This window comes from Elephantulus edwardii, unplaced genomic scaffold, assembly GCF_000299155.1.
Source record: "Elephantulus edwardii isolate Elephantulus edwardi_28Jun2011 unplaced genomic scaffold, EleEdw1.0 scaffold00117, whole genome shotgun sequence".
NCBI lineage: Eukaryota > Metazoa > Chordata > Mammalia > Macroscelidea > Macroscelididae > Elephantulus > Elephantulus edwardii.
The window spans coordinates 2372405-2391059 of record NW_006399867.1 but is presented as its reverse complement, the minus strand read 5'-3'; the positions used below and the strand labels follow the sequence as shown (position 1 = coordinate 2391059).

General features: G+C 42.7%; 1 pseudogene; it reads right to left on the bottom strand.

Annotated features, from left to right (window-relative positions):
• Positions 1-11612, bottom strand: part of LOC102853073 — a 20427-nt pseudogene extending 8815 nt beyond the window's left edge.
• Positions 11613-18655: the final 7043 nt, after the last annotated feature.

The following is an 18655-nucleotide window of genomic DNA, read 5'->3' as shown; positions in this document are numbered from 1 at the left end:
AACAACAACAACAACAACAACAAATGATCTAGAGTTCATGAAAGACTGTACAACACGGATGAATCTAGGATAAGTTGTGCTGAGTAACATAAGCCAATTACAAAAAACCCCATGATATAAGACCACTATTATTAAAAAAAAAACAAACAAAAAAACCACAGCACACCTAAGGAAGGTTTACACAGAGAATCAATCTTATCAATCTTGAAGGGATAGCAAGGCTGGCAGGAGATGGTAATAGATAGGTAAGTTGAGTGAAGAGAAAAGCAGTACACAATAAGAGGTTTATTGAACATTTGTCATTACATTGATCAATAGCAATGTTGTAAAGCAAATATTGATGAATGACTCATGATGTTATTTGTAAATCTTCACTAAGAAAAGAAATAAAATTTTTTAAAAGGAGGAAAGAACAGAAATCAACATATTATTACAACATCCCCAAAATTTAAAAAAAAAGAACAGTAAGACAATCAGACTAAAGGAAGCATCAAAAATTAGAACAGAAAGAAATATATACCAATTTCTCTGGTAAATTTGTAGCAACAATTTGAAAGTTAAAAGTCAAGGGAAGCCAGTTCTTTCTTAAAGTTAATCTTTCCCATGGACTTCCAGGAGAACAAACAGGTTTGTCCTAGAGAGGGTGAAACCAGGTTGCTTCTTGAAGGGAAGGATTCTGAGACTTCGTCTGACATACTTTGGGCATGTTACAAGGAGGGACTGACTGGTCCTTGGAGAGGAACACCATGCTTGCAAGAGTGGAGGGATAGAAAAAGAGAGGAAGACCATTGATGAGATGGATTGACTCAATGACTGGGATGATGAGAGTAGGTGTATCAAAGACAATAAGGTTGGCACAGGATAGAGCAGGTTTCAAGGCTATTGTACATAGGGTTGCAATGAGTTGCAAGCAATTTGACTGCACGTAACAACAACAACAAGAAAATTAAGTGTAACTATTTTGCTTGACTGATATGTATTTGGGGGCATAAAAATTGCGCTATTGATGACCTTTACAAATATAGTCACTGGAATTAATGGTGCACAACATTGTTGTCTTTGTTATCAGGTGCCACTGATTCCACGTGTTCAACGTGTGTGAGACAAAGTCTCATCATCTTTGCCTCCAAGGAGCATCTTACTTGTACTTCCTCTAAGATAGATTTGTTTGTTCTTTTGGCAGTCCATGGAATTGTCAATACTCAATATTCTTCACCAAAACAATTTAAAGACATCAATTCTTCTTCATGCTTTCTTATTCATAGTCCAATTTCTGCATGCAGACAAAGCAGTTGAAAATACTATTGTTTGAGACAGGCAAACCTTAGTCTCTAAACTGACATCCCTGCTCTTTACCACTTTACGGAGGTCCTTGACAGCAGATTTGCCCAAGGTAACACATCTTTTTTATTTCTGGACTGCTGCTGTCACAAACAGGCCTTCTGGAACCTCACATTCAGATACGGTTCTTAGGTTGCCAACTCAAAGGCACTACTAACTTCTCTGGCATTCAGATCCACCAGTGGATCCTTGAGAGAAAGATGGAAAAATCTCTTCCCATGGGATGCACAGCCTCAGAAATGCACTCAAGAGTCAGCTGTGGCAATGACTTTGAACTACCATGAGTATTGATGGTGAATCCCAGAAAAATGAAGTCACTAACAATTCAGTCTTTTCTCCGTCCAGCATGATGCCTATTGGTCCAGTGGTAAGGATTCTTGTTTTGCTGAGGTTGAGATGTGATCCATATTGAAGGCTGTAGTCTTTGATCTTCTTCAGTACGTGCTTTAAGTCTTCTTTTATTGCAACAATGATGTGCCATCTGTGTAATGTAAGTTGTTGATGAGTCTTCCTCGAATACTGATGCCACATTCTTTTTCATATAGACCAGCTTCTTGAATTATTTGCTCAGCATACAGATTCACCAGGTATGGAGAAAGAATACAACCCTGATGCTCTCTTGTTCTGATTTTAAACCATATAGTGTCCCATTCTTCTGTTTGAACAATTGTGTTTTAATCTATGTACAGGTTTCCCATGAGCACTTTCATGTTCTAGAGTTCTTATTCTTCACAATGTTATTCATAACTTGTTACTGTCTACACAGTCAAATATCTCCCTGTGGTAAATAAAACACAAGCAAACATCTTTCTGGTATTCTCTGCTTTCAGCCAGGATTCATCTGACAATTCAATCTGGGATCTATCTGGAATACCAGCCTCAGTGTTTCACGACACAGTGTAGCCCTGATTATGCTCACTAGTTAATGTCAAATAAATTTGGAAGACAGTTGACTGGAAGAGATCCATATTTGTTTCCTTTTCCATAAAAAATGATCCAAGAGAATGTGGAATCTATGGAAATTATCTAGATTATCATTACTATCACAAGCAAGTAAAACCTTGGTAAAGATTACTCAAAATAGTTGAAAAAGTACATCAACAAGGAATTGACAGAAATTGAAGTGGGATTCAAAGAGACCATGGCAGGAGGGTTTACAATGGCGCCTAATTGTGTAATTGCATATAGTAAAATAATCTCAATTGTAGCTAAGAATAATTACTAGCATAAACAAGTATATTATAGCTTAAACTTTACACTTTCAAACTACATTTTCGAATTTAAGAGATTTTTGTCCTTGCCTATTAAACTGTGATTTTCTATGAATCTGGATTTTTATCTTCAGTGATATAAAACAATTGCACTTACTCTGATTGGATAAACTGAATGACTGACAGATCTAATAAACTGATTTCTCATTGAACTGAAATCATCAGATCATGCAACTATTTATTACTTATTCGCCCTCTATAATTTCTCAGAAGGGCTCAGAATTATTGGAATTGTTAAATCTTTGCATAGCTGTATGATGCCCTACCCATTTCCCTCCCCCCATGATGGTAGGCATGATTCACAGCTGTTACAGCTTCCAGTAAACCAGAATATGACACACTGTGATAGCTATCTTGTTTATATTTGTAACCTGAATTTTATCTCCGAAATGGAATCTTTGCCTAAGGAATTCCCAAAAGGGAAATGAAGGGACTACAATAAAATATATTTTTGCTAGAAGTTCATCATGTTAAGTAGCATTTTTCAGATTTTCGTTCTTCACTGTGGAAGTCTGACAGTTTGTTAGGATTCCACCATAGTTTACAGGGGGATACCTACATACACCTTTGCAGGCTCCTAAGTTAAGAACAGCCTGTTCATTGTTGTTGTTGTTGTTAGGTGCCGTCAAGTTGAGTATGACTCGTAGCGACCCTATGAGCAAAAGATCTGAACCCTGTTCTATCCTGCACCATCCTCACACTTCCTCACACACACGAGCCCACTTAAATGGTCACTGTGTCAATCCACCTGGTCGAGGGTCTTCCTCTCCTTTGTGTGTTGATTAGATCTGTCTAATGCACCCCATCATTTGTCACTGTCATTCTGATGCTGTCCACTGAGGCTGGGGACAGCTGTGTTGGTGTTCCTGTCATCGGATACACAGAGGTCGGTCAAAAAAGGCTGGAGCAGGGGCAGTGGGAGGGCGAGTAGCCCCCAACAACAGTCCTCCATCTTGGACACTACACGGTCCAGTTTGTGTTTTTATGGAAGCAAGTGGACACTTCTTTATCCTGGCTGGATTCTGACTGCTGACCACTTGGTTAGTAGTCAATGCTTAAGCACTGTGCCAGCAGAGCTTCTTTCATGAAGATTATGGCCAAGGAACCCTATGGAGCTCAATGCTACTCTATAACACATGGAGTCACTCGAGGACAATGATTTATATGTTGTTGTTGTTGATTGCAGTTGAGTCAAGCAGGACTCCTCGTGACCCTATGAACAAAATACCTGAAGTCTTTCTATAAGTATCGTCGTTTCTCCAAGTTCATAGAGTTTCCAGAGGCATGTTGTTTAGGAAGTGGATGTCACTCCTGCTTTCAAACATGTCTTAATCTGGGAGCGCTATCAAACACTGTCCACCACGTGTAACTATTATGGCACTCGGCACCCCAATGACACAGAGTTCAACATCACAACCAATACTGTTACCTCAGTACAGCAAATTGACAGACTAGTGCTGCACCACTGAGAAGAATGTTCCTCTAAATTATAATTACACTAGGCCTGAAGGCCACCTGAGGGCTCAATCCACTTTTAAATACAAAGGCCCTTCAGGAGGTGGTGTTGACACTAAACAAGAGACTTAAATAAAAAACAATCAAACATTCCACAGGACCCTCAGCCAAGACAGGAGAGGCCACCTTTCAGAGAAGGACTGTTTCCCCCCGAGTCTGCCTTTCATCTGTTGTTGTTGTTGTTGTTAAGTGCAGTAGAGTATGGCTCATATCACCCTATGAACAATGTATATAGTCAAGTTAAAAATAAAACACACCCAACTGGTTAATGGCTGCCAGGGCCAGGGGCTGGGGAGGGGTCAGGAATGGAGAGTGGCTACTTAGTGGTTTTCCTCTGGAATGACCACAATGTTTTGGAATTAGGGTTATGTTTGCATAGCTTTGCAAATGTGCTCGTGAGCCCTACACTTGAAAATGCTTGGTTTTGTGTTATGTGAACTTTACCTCAATTTTTGAAATAAAAGTATTTCTTTATTTAAGCAAAACAAATGGTTGACCTAAAGAAACACACTGTGTGGAACTCTAAAGAGAACCAGAATGGACTACAAATCAGGACCGAGGCTCTGTGGGAGAGAAAGCCACCGTCACTGACATCATTCTACGTTCTTCGAGGGTGCAACATGAATGTTTGCTTCACTTAGAAAAGATAAATAAATAAGTAAAACCAAACCAACAATGTATTCCATATGTTGTATTCCATCCATTTCTCGGTAGTGAATAAAACAATTTTTTTTAAACTCAGAAGAGAAAGGTACATGAGACAAGCAAGTGTGGCATGGACACTGTGTTCGACAAACGGCTCCCAGGGACAGGTGCCTCTGTCCTGTGCCCATCCTCTACGAGGCAGCCCTGAAAAATGGCTCCCAGGCCATCCTCACCTGGGTGGGTGTGCTGGTCACATCCCCAGACAGGCAGTGTCCTCCCAGCCACCTTCCAGCAAGCTGCGGAACCATTCCTGAGCCAGCCTGGGGTGGAGGAGGGACCTGGATCGACAGGATTCCAGCTCTATAATTGTAGCAGGAGACTGAAGGAGCCGCATTGTGCCTGGCTGGAAGCTGCACGGAGCCTGAGGAGGAGACGAAACAAGGGATTGTGCAAACATTCCTCCACCCTTCCCTGTGAGTTCTCCGGGAGACACCTTGGCAGCCGCAGCCACTGTTCCGTCCTCTGTTGAATGACTATGTGGACTCAGGAATCTCACAGTTGTCTTTTGTTCTTTTGAAATAATATTAATATTCCTGAGTAAAAAAAAATGCCGTGCTCGGAGTCATATCTTCAAGTGACAGAAAAGAAGTCAAATTGGATTAAGATAGGTGGTGGGGGGGGTGAGAAGAGAAGAGGAAGGCGGAAAGGCAGGAAGTCAGGAAGGCAGAAAGACAGAAAGGCAGGAAGGAAGGAAGGAAGGGAGGGAAACATCTTGGCTTACAGAACTGAAAAGTCCATGAGTCTTAGCTTCAGCTATGGCTAGACCCAGGGGCTCAATGATACGAAAAGAATGCTCATTTCCCGTCTCTCATCCACGCTTTCCTCTGCACTGGTCTGATATTTCCTATTTGCAAATCATCAAGACGGATATTAGAAACCTCAGGTATGTGTCCTATTTCTCAACACCCTCAAAACAAAGGAAGCTTTTCTCTCACAACTACTTCAAAACACAAAATTATCTGATGGGCTTGTATTGGACAAACTTGGGTCACAGACCTTTTCATGAATGAAGTACTGTGGCCAAAGAGATGAGACACTGCACAGCCAGGCTAGAATCATGTGCTCATTCCCAAACTGTAAGAGTCATCTCCCTCCCAAAGCCAGTCATCAGGACTGAGGAAGACTCATCAGAAACCTAATTACGCAGAAAGCACAACCTTCCTTGCACAAAGTGAACAAGACTTAGGGCATTTACTGAAGATCTACGACAAAAGCTTTCAATATGGGTTGCATCTCAACATCAAGAAAAAAAAAATCTCTCCATTGGGCCAGTATAGATCGATAGAAGATTGAAGTTGTCAAGGATTTCCTTTTTACACAAATTTCCTTTTCCACAATTAACACCCAGCAGTCAAGAAAGCAAAAAACTATCGCATTGGGCAAATCTGCTGTCAAGGACTCTTGAAAATGTTAAAGAGCCAGGTTGTCAGTTTGAAGACTCAAAGTGCACCCGACCCAAGACCATGGTTTTTTCAATTGCTTTGTTTGCAAAAGTTTGACAGTGAATAAGAAAGACAGGAAAAAAAAAATAATCTCTTGGAGTTGTAGTGTTGGCGAAGAGTATTGAATATGCCACAGACGACAAAGAGAACACATGAGCGTTGGAGAAAGGGTAACGAGAGTGCTCCTTAGGGACAAGAATGGCGAGACTTTGTCTCACATACTCTCCAAGGACTGGTCTCTCCTTGCAACAGGCCCACTGTATGGAGCTAGAGCTTTAGAATCCTTGCCTCCATGGAGCAGCCTGGTTTCACCCTCTCTAGGACAAATCTGTTCCCCTAGCAGTTCACGGTATATTCTATACACACACAGAGATGCATATACACATCCCACAATCCCCTAAATCTAGGGTACTCGTGGAAAGGAACTCTGCTGCACACCTGAAGGTACATGGTTCAAATCCACTAGCTGGTTCATGGGGAAAAAGCTGGACAATCTCCTCCCATGCCACTTACTGCCCCTGAAGACTCACTAGAGAGGATCAGGTATGAATCGGTTCCAACTTGATGAGACCTAACAAAATAACTCCCAGTGAAATGTGTGCTCACGTTCTGTTGTTGTTGTTGATTGCCTTTGAGTTGAGCAGGACTCATAGTGATTCATGAACAAAAGGCCTGAAGCCCCTCTCCAGCTATTGACATTTATCGAAGTTCCTAGAGTTTCTGGAGGCATGTCAGTAAGGAAGTGGATGCCACTCCTGCTTCCAAAGTAGACAAGGGTTATTATTTGCATTCTGAATGCCTGTGCTATTTCTGCCACTGTCTCCTCTCCCGCACCTCCGAGTTCTATTCTTAGCCAATGTATCTCCGGGGCTGCCACTGTCTCAGTCTTCGTCTCTGTCAGTGGAGACTCACATGTTGCCATGATGCTGAATCGGTTTCAGTGGGCCTTCCAGAATAAGAAGAACTAGGAAGAAAAGCCTGGTGATCTATTTCTGAAGACCACCCAGTGGAAACCACGTGGATCCCAAAGGTTGTCTGTGAAGTCCCCAGGAGTTAGAGAAGCTAACAGCAACATTGTGGGTCATGTTGTCTTTGACATGAGTGTATGGATAAAGCTGTGGAGGGTGGGACACCAACAGGGAGTGTCAGAGAAGTGGCCTGAGATGACAAGCAACACAGCAGGAAATTGGGGTTAGGGGGTGAAGCCCAGATCTCCAATTCAATGTCTGGGCCCATCCATGCCCAAGGTTAACTGTGTGTACACCTTTCATTTAAGGGAGTCAAAATACTTCTCCACCTAAACTGGTGTGGGCTGGTCACCTGTCATAGGCGATGAAGCATTAATATAGAAGAAAACAGGAAGATACGGGACCAAGTCCCCAGTGGATGTGAAGAAGGCATCTGGATGACTGTTAGGAAGTGGACAAGAGTGAAAGATGGTGGAATGTCAAATGCAAGAGGTGGGGTGTGAAAGATGGTGGAACGTCAAATGCAAGAGGTGGGGTGTTTTTTTTTCATATAGTCATATTTATTTAATTTTTTTCCAGTTATATTTGTTGTAGTGTATGGTGAAGTACAGTAGAGCAATGTTAATTTTGAGATCCAAAAACTGCCTGGACAATTATGGTAGAATATATAAGTAATAAAACATTTGTAATAACAAATGCTGGTGACGTTGTGGAGAAACTGGAACCCTTATCCGCTGTTGATGGGAATGTAAAATGGTGCAACCACTCTGTAAGGCAGTATGACACTTTCTCAAAAAGTTGCAAATAGACCATTTGACCCAATAATTCCACTACTGGGAATATACTCTAAAGAAACCAGAATTTCCCCCAAAACAGATATTATGCACACCCTTGTTTATTGTTGTGCTGTTCACACTAGCAAAGAGATGGAAACAAACTAAGTGCCCATCAACAAATGAATGGATAGAGAAGCTGTAGTATAGTCACACAATGGAATATTATGCAGCACTGAAAAACAAGGAACTCGTGAAATATTAAACAAAATTGGTGACTCTGGAGGACATTACGATGAGTGAAATATCAGTCACAAAAGGACAAATAGTGCCTAATGCCACTGCTATAAAACAGAACTGCCATGGGGGTTGGGGAAAACTAAGAAAAGAAGGAATAAATAATGAGCACTGCATTGAAACAGATGAGGCAAAGAACTGTCTAAAAGAATATATTATTAGGTATTATTTGCATGACAACAGTCCAGAATAAGAAGTGCATAGCAAAATGGACTGGGGGGCAAGGGGAGGGAGGAAATTGTGCAACAACGAAAGAATCTTTTTAAAGAGAAAAGCGAACTGGGAGGTTGCATAGGGAGGAAAATGTGCAACAATGAATGAATGGAAATCAAAGTTTTCTGTAAACTTTCATTAAAATATCAATTAAAATAAAGTAAAAAATTAAAACCTTTTTAATTTTTAAAAATTTACTCATTACTACACATTTCCTCCCCTTCCCTCCTCCTCCCCTACTCCCCACAAAGCACCCCTTGTTCCAAACTGTTCCCATACATATAATGTGAAATCATATATTCCTTTCAGACCGTTCCTCCCTCATCTGTTCCAGTTCTGTGTTCATTGTCTATCCATCCCTTCCTCATTCTCTCTCCAACTCCACCCCATGTCTGCCCTGTTTTAGAAGAGCGGTGCTAAGCAGTATTTATCCTTTTGAGACTGAGATATTTCACTTAACATAATGTCCTCCAGGCTCCTCCATGTTTGAAGGGACAAACCTATAAACAATGGAAAGAACCTCCCCATGGAAGACACGAATCCCCTCACTGAACTCCAACTATCTCTCTGTTTCTTGTCATTAGTGCCAGTTATCTTCCAGTTGACTGCTTCTACTTGACCCACAAGCACAGCTCAGAACCAATTACTGTGGCCAGCAGGAGGGAGTAGTCTAATTGACCTTGTCTGTGTCACATCTCCCTCCCTGATAAGGGTGGGTCCCCTCAAATCACACGGCTTCCCCAAGGAGTGACTGACGCCTGAGCCAATAAGCATAGATCCTCATCCTGAGCTAATTGAACTTGAGCTGTGACTGTCCCCCTCACATCTGGAGACCTCACAATTCCTTGCCTTGCTCAACGCGGTAACTTCCATCTATATTTCTGTCTGGCCACCAAGATTATACCTCAGGTATGAGCATACCTCCCATCTCTCCACCTCACCTTCTCTTGTACTCCTTCCGTCTCTGCTTTGGACCCAATCCCAATCTCCAGACTCTTCCACTTGTGATCCATCACCTCTTTCCTTTTCTGCTTTTCATCCAAGACCCCAAACACATTCTCATCACCTCCTTCCTTTCCACTCTCAACCCTGCCCACACAGATGGGAGTTTCTTTTTCCTGCTAAGGGGTTTTCCAGTTGAGCTGGGGACCAGCATGTAATTGTGCCCCTAGCTACACATCAGTGCTTCCCAGACTTGATGTGCATAGTTTCACAGAATGATCGTATTACAAATGCAGATTCTGACATGTTGGGTCTGGAATGAGGTGTGAGGCTCTAACCAGCTCCCAAGGGAGGCTGGAGTCCTGGTTCTCAGTGCCTGCTTTCAGTAGCCAGGGTTTGGCCATGCTTGACCTCAATCCTCCCCACATTTTTCTCCAGGTAAGATGAGCCTGCGACACTTGTTGAAGGTGAAGATTACCAGGCTACTTCTCCAGAGTTTCTGATTCAATATGCAGATTCAGGATCAGAAGCCCAGATAATGAATGTAATTGATTCCAAGGAACTCCTACCTCCTGAGGGGATTGGGAAACCAACTGTCTCGTTTGGTTCAGTCAGCTCAATTGTGGCTTCTGGGCCTTCCCCAAGGTCCACACACTTCTTCTCGGACCACCCTCCCCTCACTCTCAGCAGGTAAACTGGCCCCTTCCTCACACAGAAAGCACTTCCTCCTCCTACTCATGCCCAACTTTCTGATCTTGCGGTTTTGTCTTGTTTACCTTTATTTTACAATGCTATAATTTTGTTAAAAAATCATTCTGTATTTTCTTTAATTTTGTCCTCTTTATTCACATCTCCTAGAGATCCTTTCACACACTGCTCTGTTTTGCAGCCATCTCTTTTCTTAATCTTTAATTTTGAATATTTATTATTATCCTGTTACTTTTAAGATCCTCAAGCTATAATGCTATAGATATTAAAAAGTTTTATTTGTAGTGTTTCTTTTTAAATTTTTTTGTTTTATATTGGTTTATTTACAAAGTCCATAAAGCTCATATGCATTGTTTTTCACACCAGATCTTTTCTCTTTCCTTTACCCACCCCTCCCTCCACCCATCAAACTGTGTGACCCTATGATTAAGCTCCCTTCAGGCACAGAGATTTGTACACCAATGTTCATAGCAGCATTATTCACCATCGCAAGAACATGGAAACAGCCCAAATGTCCAACCACAATGGAATGGGTTGAGAAATTATAGTACATTCACACAATGGAATACTATGCAGCACGCAGGAGCAATGATTTTGTAAATTACTCCCTAACATGGGAGAGACTGGAGAGCATCATGCTAAGTGAACTAACTCAGTCTCATAAAGAGAAACACTTCATGTGTTTGCTTGTAGCCAGTCTCTTTTCTCTTTCCCCAGCAATGCTAAGGCAGATACCCTTTTCTCAGGGAAGAGAAATCCACAGTTTATTGCCTTTGTCAATAACAAAAAATGTTGGAAAGATGGGTGGCAAAGCTGTTGCCATTGGCATCCTTCACATGAACCACTTCAAAAGAGCCAGGATGGGAGAGGTCACACCAATTCTTCCCAGGTTGGCACTTCCAGTCACCATGCACAAGTTATCAGTGTCAAACTTGAGGAAACCAGTAATCTCTCCAGTCTCCAAATCAATCTGAATGGTGTCATTCACTTTGATGAGAGGCTCAGGGCAGCAGATGGTTCCAGCATCATGGGTCACCAGATGAGGGATTCCTTTTCTGCCCACAAACATCTCTCTTACTTTGTACAACTACTTTGCCTCCCCGGCTGTAATGCGGTGAACAGCAAATCGACATGTGGTATCACAGACCAGACAGAAATTCTCTCCAATCTTGTCAATGTTGATCACATGCATATAACCAGCAGGGTAGGTTCTATCTCTCTGGACCTTGCTATCAATCTTAATGAACCGCTATGTGTAGACCTTTTTAGCCTCATCTACTGTCAGGGTATACTTAAGTCTGTTCTTTAAGAACATGATCAGTGGCAGACATTTTCACAGTCTGATGTATTGGGAGCAAATTCACCAGTCAGTTTGTCCAGCATCCAATGCTTTGGAGCTGTTAAACACTTCAGATGCTTCTTGGGACCACGAGCCATGGCTTCGCTGGGCACAGAAAGAGCAGAATGCTATCATTTTTTTAAAGTTGTATTTCTATCAGTAAACTTATTTTAAAATTTGGTTAAAAGCCTTTGTGATTAATTTTAGATTGGTTGTTGTTGTGCATCATGGGGTCAGAACTGACCCATAGCTGACCTTCCAGTGGGTTTTCAGAGGCAGTTAATCGCACAGGAGGAGATTGCCCATCCTTCTCCCACAGAGCAGCTGGTTGCCGTGAACAGTGTGCCTTTGGGATTGCAGCACAGCTTCTTGCCATCAGGCCACGGGCACAAGAAGAGTAGAGTTCTTTCCTGTATGGACGGAACATCAGAACTGTGGTAAAACAAATGCAAAACCAGAACACAAACTAAACCAAATCTGTGGCCTCTGGGTTGGTTCTGACGCCACTGCCACAGTCAGTGAACATGCTCGAAAGGTGTTTTTGGCCAGTCTTCAGGGACCCTAATCACCCAGGCTTTCTCCCGCGTTGCTGCAGGCTAAGCACAAACCACCCATCCCTAGGGTAGTAGCCAAGAGCAAACCTTGTGCAAACTTAGAAACTCACATAGGTTAATGTGCTATCATATTCTGTTAACCAGACCACAGACTGTCTCCAGATAAATCCTTTTTGAATGCGTTTATCTTACATATACTTGTATTTTCTTTTTTATAAAATACATTCACAGCGTTTTGCAATCTGCTTTTCCCTGCTGTTGCTATGTGCCATCGAGTAGCTTGCGACTCATAGCGACCCTATGTACAACATCCCTAAACTCTGCTCTGTCCTGTGCCAATCGCACTGTCTCTGATACACTCATCCCCATTACCCCAGTCACTGAATCAATCCACCTCACAGGGGGCCTTCCCCTTCTGCGCTGTCCCTCCACCCTACCAAGCATGATGTCCCTCTCCAAGGAGCTTTCTCTCCTTGCAACATGTCCAAAATATGTTAGACGGAGCCTGAGAATCCTTGCCTCCAAAAAGCAGGCTGGTTTGACCCTTTCCAGGATGAATCTGTTTGTTTTCCTAGCAGGAATGGTACCCTCATTACTCTTCTCCAGCACCACAGCTCAAAGGCCTCAATTCTCCTTCTATCCTCCTTGGTCATTGACCAACTCTCTGATGCATAACAAGTGATTGCAAAGACCATGTCCTGTATCAGATGAACCTTAGTCTTTGGGGAGGTCCCTAACAGCAGAATTTCCCATGGCAATACATCTTCTAATTTCCTGGCTACTGGTGCCAAGAGTGTTGACTGTGAACCCAAGCAAACTGAAGCTGTGAACAAGCTGCCAATTGTTCCAGTGCTGAGAATCTTTGTCTTCTTGACATTGAGCCTCAATCCATATTGGAGGCTGCAGTCCTTGACCCTCCACAGCAAATGCTTCAGGTACTTCTCAGTTTCAGCAAGCAAGGTTGTATCATCTGCATAACACAGATTGTTGCTAGATCTTCCACCAATCTTGACCCCACATTTCTCCTCATAGAGCCCAGCCTCCCGGATAATCTGTTCTGCATATAGGTTGAAAAGGTATGGAGACAGGACACATCCCTGGCGTACACCCTTCCCAATTTTGAACCATGCAATGTTTCCTTGCTCTGTTCTGACGACTGCCTCTTGGTCCCAGTAGAGGTTTCTCATTAGCACGATCAAGTGTTCTGGGATTCCCATTCTTCTCAGAGTCAGCCACAGTTTGTTATGATCCACACAGTCAAACGCCTTAGCATAATCAAAGAAACACAGATAGACATTCCTCTGGTACTCCCTGCTTTCAGCCAAGATCCATCTAACATTAGCTACAATATCCCTAGTACCATGACCCCTTCTAAACCCAGCCTGGACTTCTGGCAGTTCTCTGCTGATGTGTTGTTCCAGTCATTTTTGGAAAATCTTCAGTAGAATCTTGCTTGCATGTGAAATTAATGAGATTGTTCTATAGTTTCCACACTCTGTTGGGTCACCCTTCTTTGGGATGGGAAAAAATATAGATCTCTTCCAGTCAGTTGGCCAAGTGGTTTTTCTTCAGCTTTTCCCTACCAAACACAATATTGTAATTGGCTTTCCGTATTAACAAACAATCACAGCACCAAATCATCATTTCAATTTTACTAAAATTTCCATTTTAACTTTTTGACAAGTCATGGTTCAAGATTCAAAAGGTAGAGAAAGGTATTCAACAACAACAAAAAAATCTCTTCTTCATCCCCATGTCCTGCTTAACCCACCTTTCTTCTTTCAGATTATCATGTAAACCAAGAACTGTTAGTGACTGAGAGCATATTATTGGATGAATCAATAAAGCATTGTTTTACTCAGCCTGGACACATAGGTTGTTTCTACTAGTTAGCATCATAAATAACACTTAGATTTCTACGTCTCTCCACCCTGGAGAAGGTGAAGTTGGAATGCTCCTTGGAGTCAAGGATTCTGAAGCTTGGTCTGACATACTTTGGGCATGTTGCAAGGAGGGACTGGTCTTTGGAGAGAGACATCATGTTTGGCAAAGTGGAGGGGTGGTGCAGGAGAAGAAGACCTTCGATGACATGGATCGATTCTGTGACTGGAGTGGTGGGAATAAGAGCATTTGAGATGGCTAGGTTGGCACAGGATAGGACGGCGTTTAGAGCTCTTGTACATAGGGTCGCTATGAGTCGCAAGCAACTCGATGGCACGTAACAACAACAACCAGCCCACTCCCTGTCATGTTTGCTACCAACAAGATAGATTGACACCATGACTGTACGAATGGGCTTGAGCACATTGACAAAGCAGAGTTCAGATCAGTTGTTCATAGGGTCACAGAGTTGTTGTTGTTGTTGCTGTTATGCGCCATCAAGTTGACTACAACTCATAGCAGCCCTATGAGAAATTGCTCTGAGTCCTGCCCTGTCTTGAGCCAATCTCATTGTCTCTGACACGTCCACCCCTATTGCCATAGTCACTGTATCACTCCATCTCATCCGGGGTCTTCTTTGCCTGTGTTGACCCTTCCAAGCATGATCTCCTTCTCTAATGACTGGTCCCTCCTGAAAACATGCTCAAAGTGTGTGAGATAGAGTTTCAAAATCCTTGCCTCCTAGGAGCAACCTGATTTCGCCCTCTCCAGGACAGATCTGTTTGTTCTCTTGGCTGTCCATGGTATGTTCAATTCTCTTCTCCAGCATCACAACTCAAAGACAGCAATTATTTTTCTATCATCTTTTGTTATTGTCCAGCTCTCAGATGCATAGCAAGCAATTGAGAAGACCATGGCAGGCCTTAATGCCTTAGTCTTAGGCACCTTAGTCTCTAGACTGACATCATTGCTGTTCAGCACTCTGGAGAAGTTTCTGACAGCAGACTTTCCCAATGCAATTAGTTTTTGCAATTAATCTTTTGATTTCCTGAGTGCTGATGATGAGAGTGTTGAAATCATTAATGATTTCAATCTCTTCTCTAACTATCATTATGCTTCCAATTGGCTCAGTGGTGAGAATCTTTGTTGTCTTTATGTTGAAGATGTGATCTAGATTGAAGATGCCAGCCCTTGACCTTCTGCAGCAAATGCTTCAAGTCCTACTCAGTTTCAGCAAGCAATGTTGTTTCATTTGCATAACCAAAGTTGTTGATGATCTTCCTCCAATCCTGATGTCAAGTTCCTTTTCATAAAGTCCAGATTCCTGAATTTTTTCCCCCCACATATAGATGGAAAAGTGTATGGAGAAGTGACATCCCTGACACACTCCTTTCTTGATTTTGAACCATACTGTGTTTCTTTACTCTGTTCGTATGACTGCTTCCTGGTCTAAGTGTCTCATGAACACAATTAAGTGTTCTGGGATTCCCATTCTTCTCAATGTTAGCCACAATTTGCTGTGATCCACACAGTCAAATGCCTTTGCATAGTCAACAAAATACAAATAGACATTCTTCTGGTACTCTTTGCTTTTAACCAACATCCATCTGACATTGGCAATGATGTTCCTAGTGCCATGGCCTCTTCTAAACTCAGCTTGTATTTCTGGAAGTTCTCCATCAATGTTCTGTTTTTGGATACTCTTCAGCAAGATTTTGCTTGTGTGTGATATTAGTGATATTGTTTGATAATTCCCGTACTGTATTGGATCACATTTTTTTGGGGAAAGAAAATAAATATGGACTTCTTCCAGTCAGTTGGCCAGGTAGCTGTCAAGATTTCTTTACACAACCTGGTGAGCATATCCAGGGCAGTATGTGTTTGTTGAAATATGTCAATTAGTATTCCATCAGTTCCTGGGCCTTGTTTTTTTCCAATTCCTTCAGAGTAGCTTGAACGTCCTCCTTCATCATAATTATCTCTTGATCATAGACAACTCGGTGACACCTAATAAAAACAACTAACACTTTTGCTCAACAGTCAAATTACTTTCTTAGGAAACATTTCGAGTGAAATTTGTTTATTGTCATCAAGGCTGTGCCCATGTCCTGGGGAACCTATGTGTTAACGAGGAGAATTACATCATAAAATTTTCTTGCCTGTGATCTTTACAAATTGGTTCACCAGGTTTTTCTTCTGTGGTACAGGTACCCCTGGGACAGTATAAACCACCAACGTTTAGATTAGCAGCTGATCACAAACTCCTTACACCACCTGGGCTCCTCAGAGAGTTCATAGTCTAGGGGGAACTTTCCATTTTCAACTTCTCTTCTATAAAGATTACATATCATTTCCCCGAACCCATCATGATATCAATCAGATGACACCACTAGTAGGAGTGTTTCAATTTGCATTTCTTTTGCTGGCAAAGAAGTTGAGTCACAATTATTTGGTCCCTATGCACACACAAAGTTCTCAGAAGATGAGCTCAGACTGCTGATTTCATTACTTCTTTCCCCATGACGCTTCACCTGCTTACACGAAGTCTGTTTCCTTCATGTCAACAAGGGGGGAAGTCAGTTTCCCCCACACCCCCGGAGGCTCTGGCACAGCTGACAGGATGCTTCACAGAACCCTTGGAGTCAGTCCCTGACATCCTTTAAGTGCACCTTGGAGGTCAAAACCAACCTTCATACCCGTATCAAGACATTCTATGCCCTTTTCACTCTCGTTCTCTCATGAATATAAAGTGGAGATGTTCAGAGACAGTATGACATGTTAAGGAGCTCTGATGGTCTAACAGGTAAAGAGTTACACTGTCAACTGAAAGCTAGGCTGTTTAAAAGTACTAGCAGCTCTGAGGGAGGAAGATAGAGAATCTCCTTTTGTACCATTTACACTTCCGAAAACCCGCTGGAGTGTCAGCTGAAGAGCCCCTCATAAAGGCAAAGTTGATGAAATTTGGTTTCATGCACTTTGGACCTATCTATTCTCAGGTAGGGCCAGTCCTAGGAAAAAGACACCATGCTGGGAAAGGTGGAAGGTCAGAGAGAGAGAGGAAGATTTAAAAAAAAAAAGAATTAACACTGTGGTTCTAACAAAGGGCTCCAGCATTTAAGAGATCGTGAAGGCGGTGAGGGATAGGACAAGGTCCCGATACTTTGCTCAGAGGGTCGCTATGAGTGGTAGTGGACTCCATGGCACATAACAATAACACCATGTTGTTGTTGTTATGTGCCGTGGAGTCGCTTGTGACTCATAGCGACCCTATGTACAACAGCCCTAAACTCTGCTCTGTCCTGTGCCAATCGCACTGTCTCTGACACTCCCATCCCAATTATCCCAGTCACTGAATCAATCCACCTCATAAAGGGCCTTCCCCTCCTGCGCTGTCCCTCTACCCTCCCCAGCATGACATCTTTCTCCAAGCATGATACACAAACAATAGTAGACCTTGTTCTGTGCACTTCTTTTCCCCCCACTTCCAAGGCCTTAGACATTGGTCCACTTCAGCACTTACTAATCTCTCTGATTTGTTTTAACAGCCCCTTGTTTCCCACTGAGAGGAGAGGCCCTGATTTGTTTGGCAAGCTGCACCCCTGACCTTTGCAATGACAAACCTTGCTGTAGTCGTGATCTCTCTGCACGCGCTTCTCACGGTGCCTGTCCATCATCTTCCTAGAAGAAGGGTCATCGAGCCACAGGCTTATCTCCAAAAAGTGGCCCATCACACACTCCCTGACCGGGTTCCATCTCTCCATCTTTGCCAATCTGAGAGAATGAAAACGGAAAACCTTTTCGCTGTTTTATTTTGCCTTTTGCGTATATGAGTCGGACGGAGCATGTTTTTGTTGCTGTTACATACCGTGAAGCTGGAACTGACTCCCAGCCGAGCCTCTGGTGAGTTTTCAGAAGCAGGCAGCCGCACAGGAGGAAATTGCCCACCTTTCTCTCACAGAGCAGTTGGCAGATTCAAACTGCCCGCCTTTGGGTTGACAGTGCAGTTCCTTCTCAACAAGGCACCAGAGCTCCCTAGGCTGAGCACATGCTCATTGCTTCTCCAGCGAATTCAAGCTCTTCTTTTTCATGCCCGGCACTCTCTTGCTCTCTGCTGGGTTTGCTCTTACTTCTCTGATACTTTTCTTTCCCCCTCCTCTCTCTTTCCTGTTGACCCTCTTCCTCCATCTCTCCTTTCAGATGCCAATTCCCAAGCCTTGTCTCCTCCTTTCTTAGGCTCTGAAGTTGCTTTATGCACCGTCTAGTCCCTTCCCACTTCTGCCATTGCCCCTTTTTACATGCGATTCCCATTTTTTATCACTCTTTTGGAGCTCCAGGTCTGCATTTTCAATTGTCTTTGGAGCATTTCTTCCTCAATGCCTTTCAGGAATTTCTCAAGTCCTTCCGTTCAATTCTGGGCTTCCTTTCTTTTCTAAGTTTTTCATCTTCTCAAAAAGCCAGGTTGCAACACCTATATCCACTCAGCTGATCAAGCAAAAAACCCTGGAGAGCGTCCTGTGCCTAACCTGAATCTAAATGGTCATCAAGACCTACATGTTGAGTTCTTGTCACTGTTTCCAGTCAGTTTTGATTCATACCCACCCAATTCCACACCTTCTCACACTCCCTTCTGTGCATAAGCCTGTTGTTGCAGTAACCGTGATACTCCACAGTGAATGTATGTGTCTGTTTTTCTTCATTTGAACATT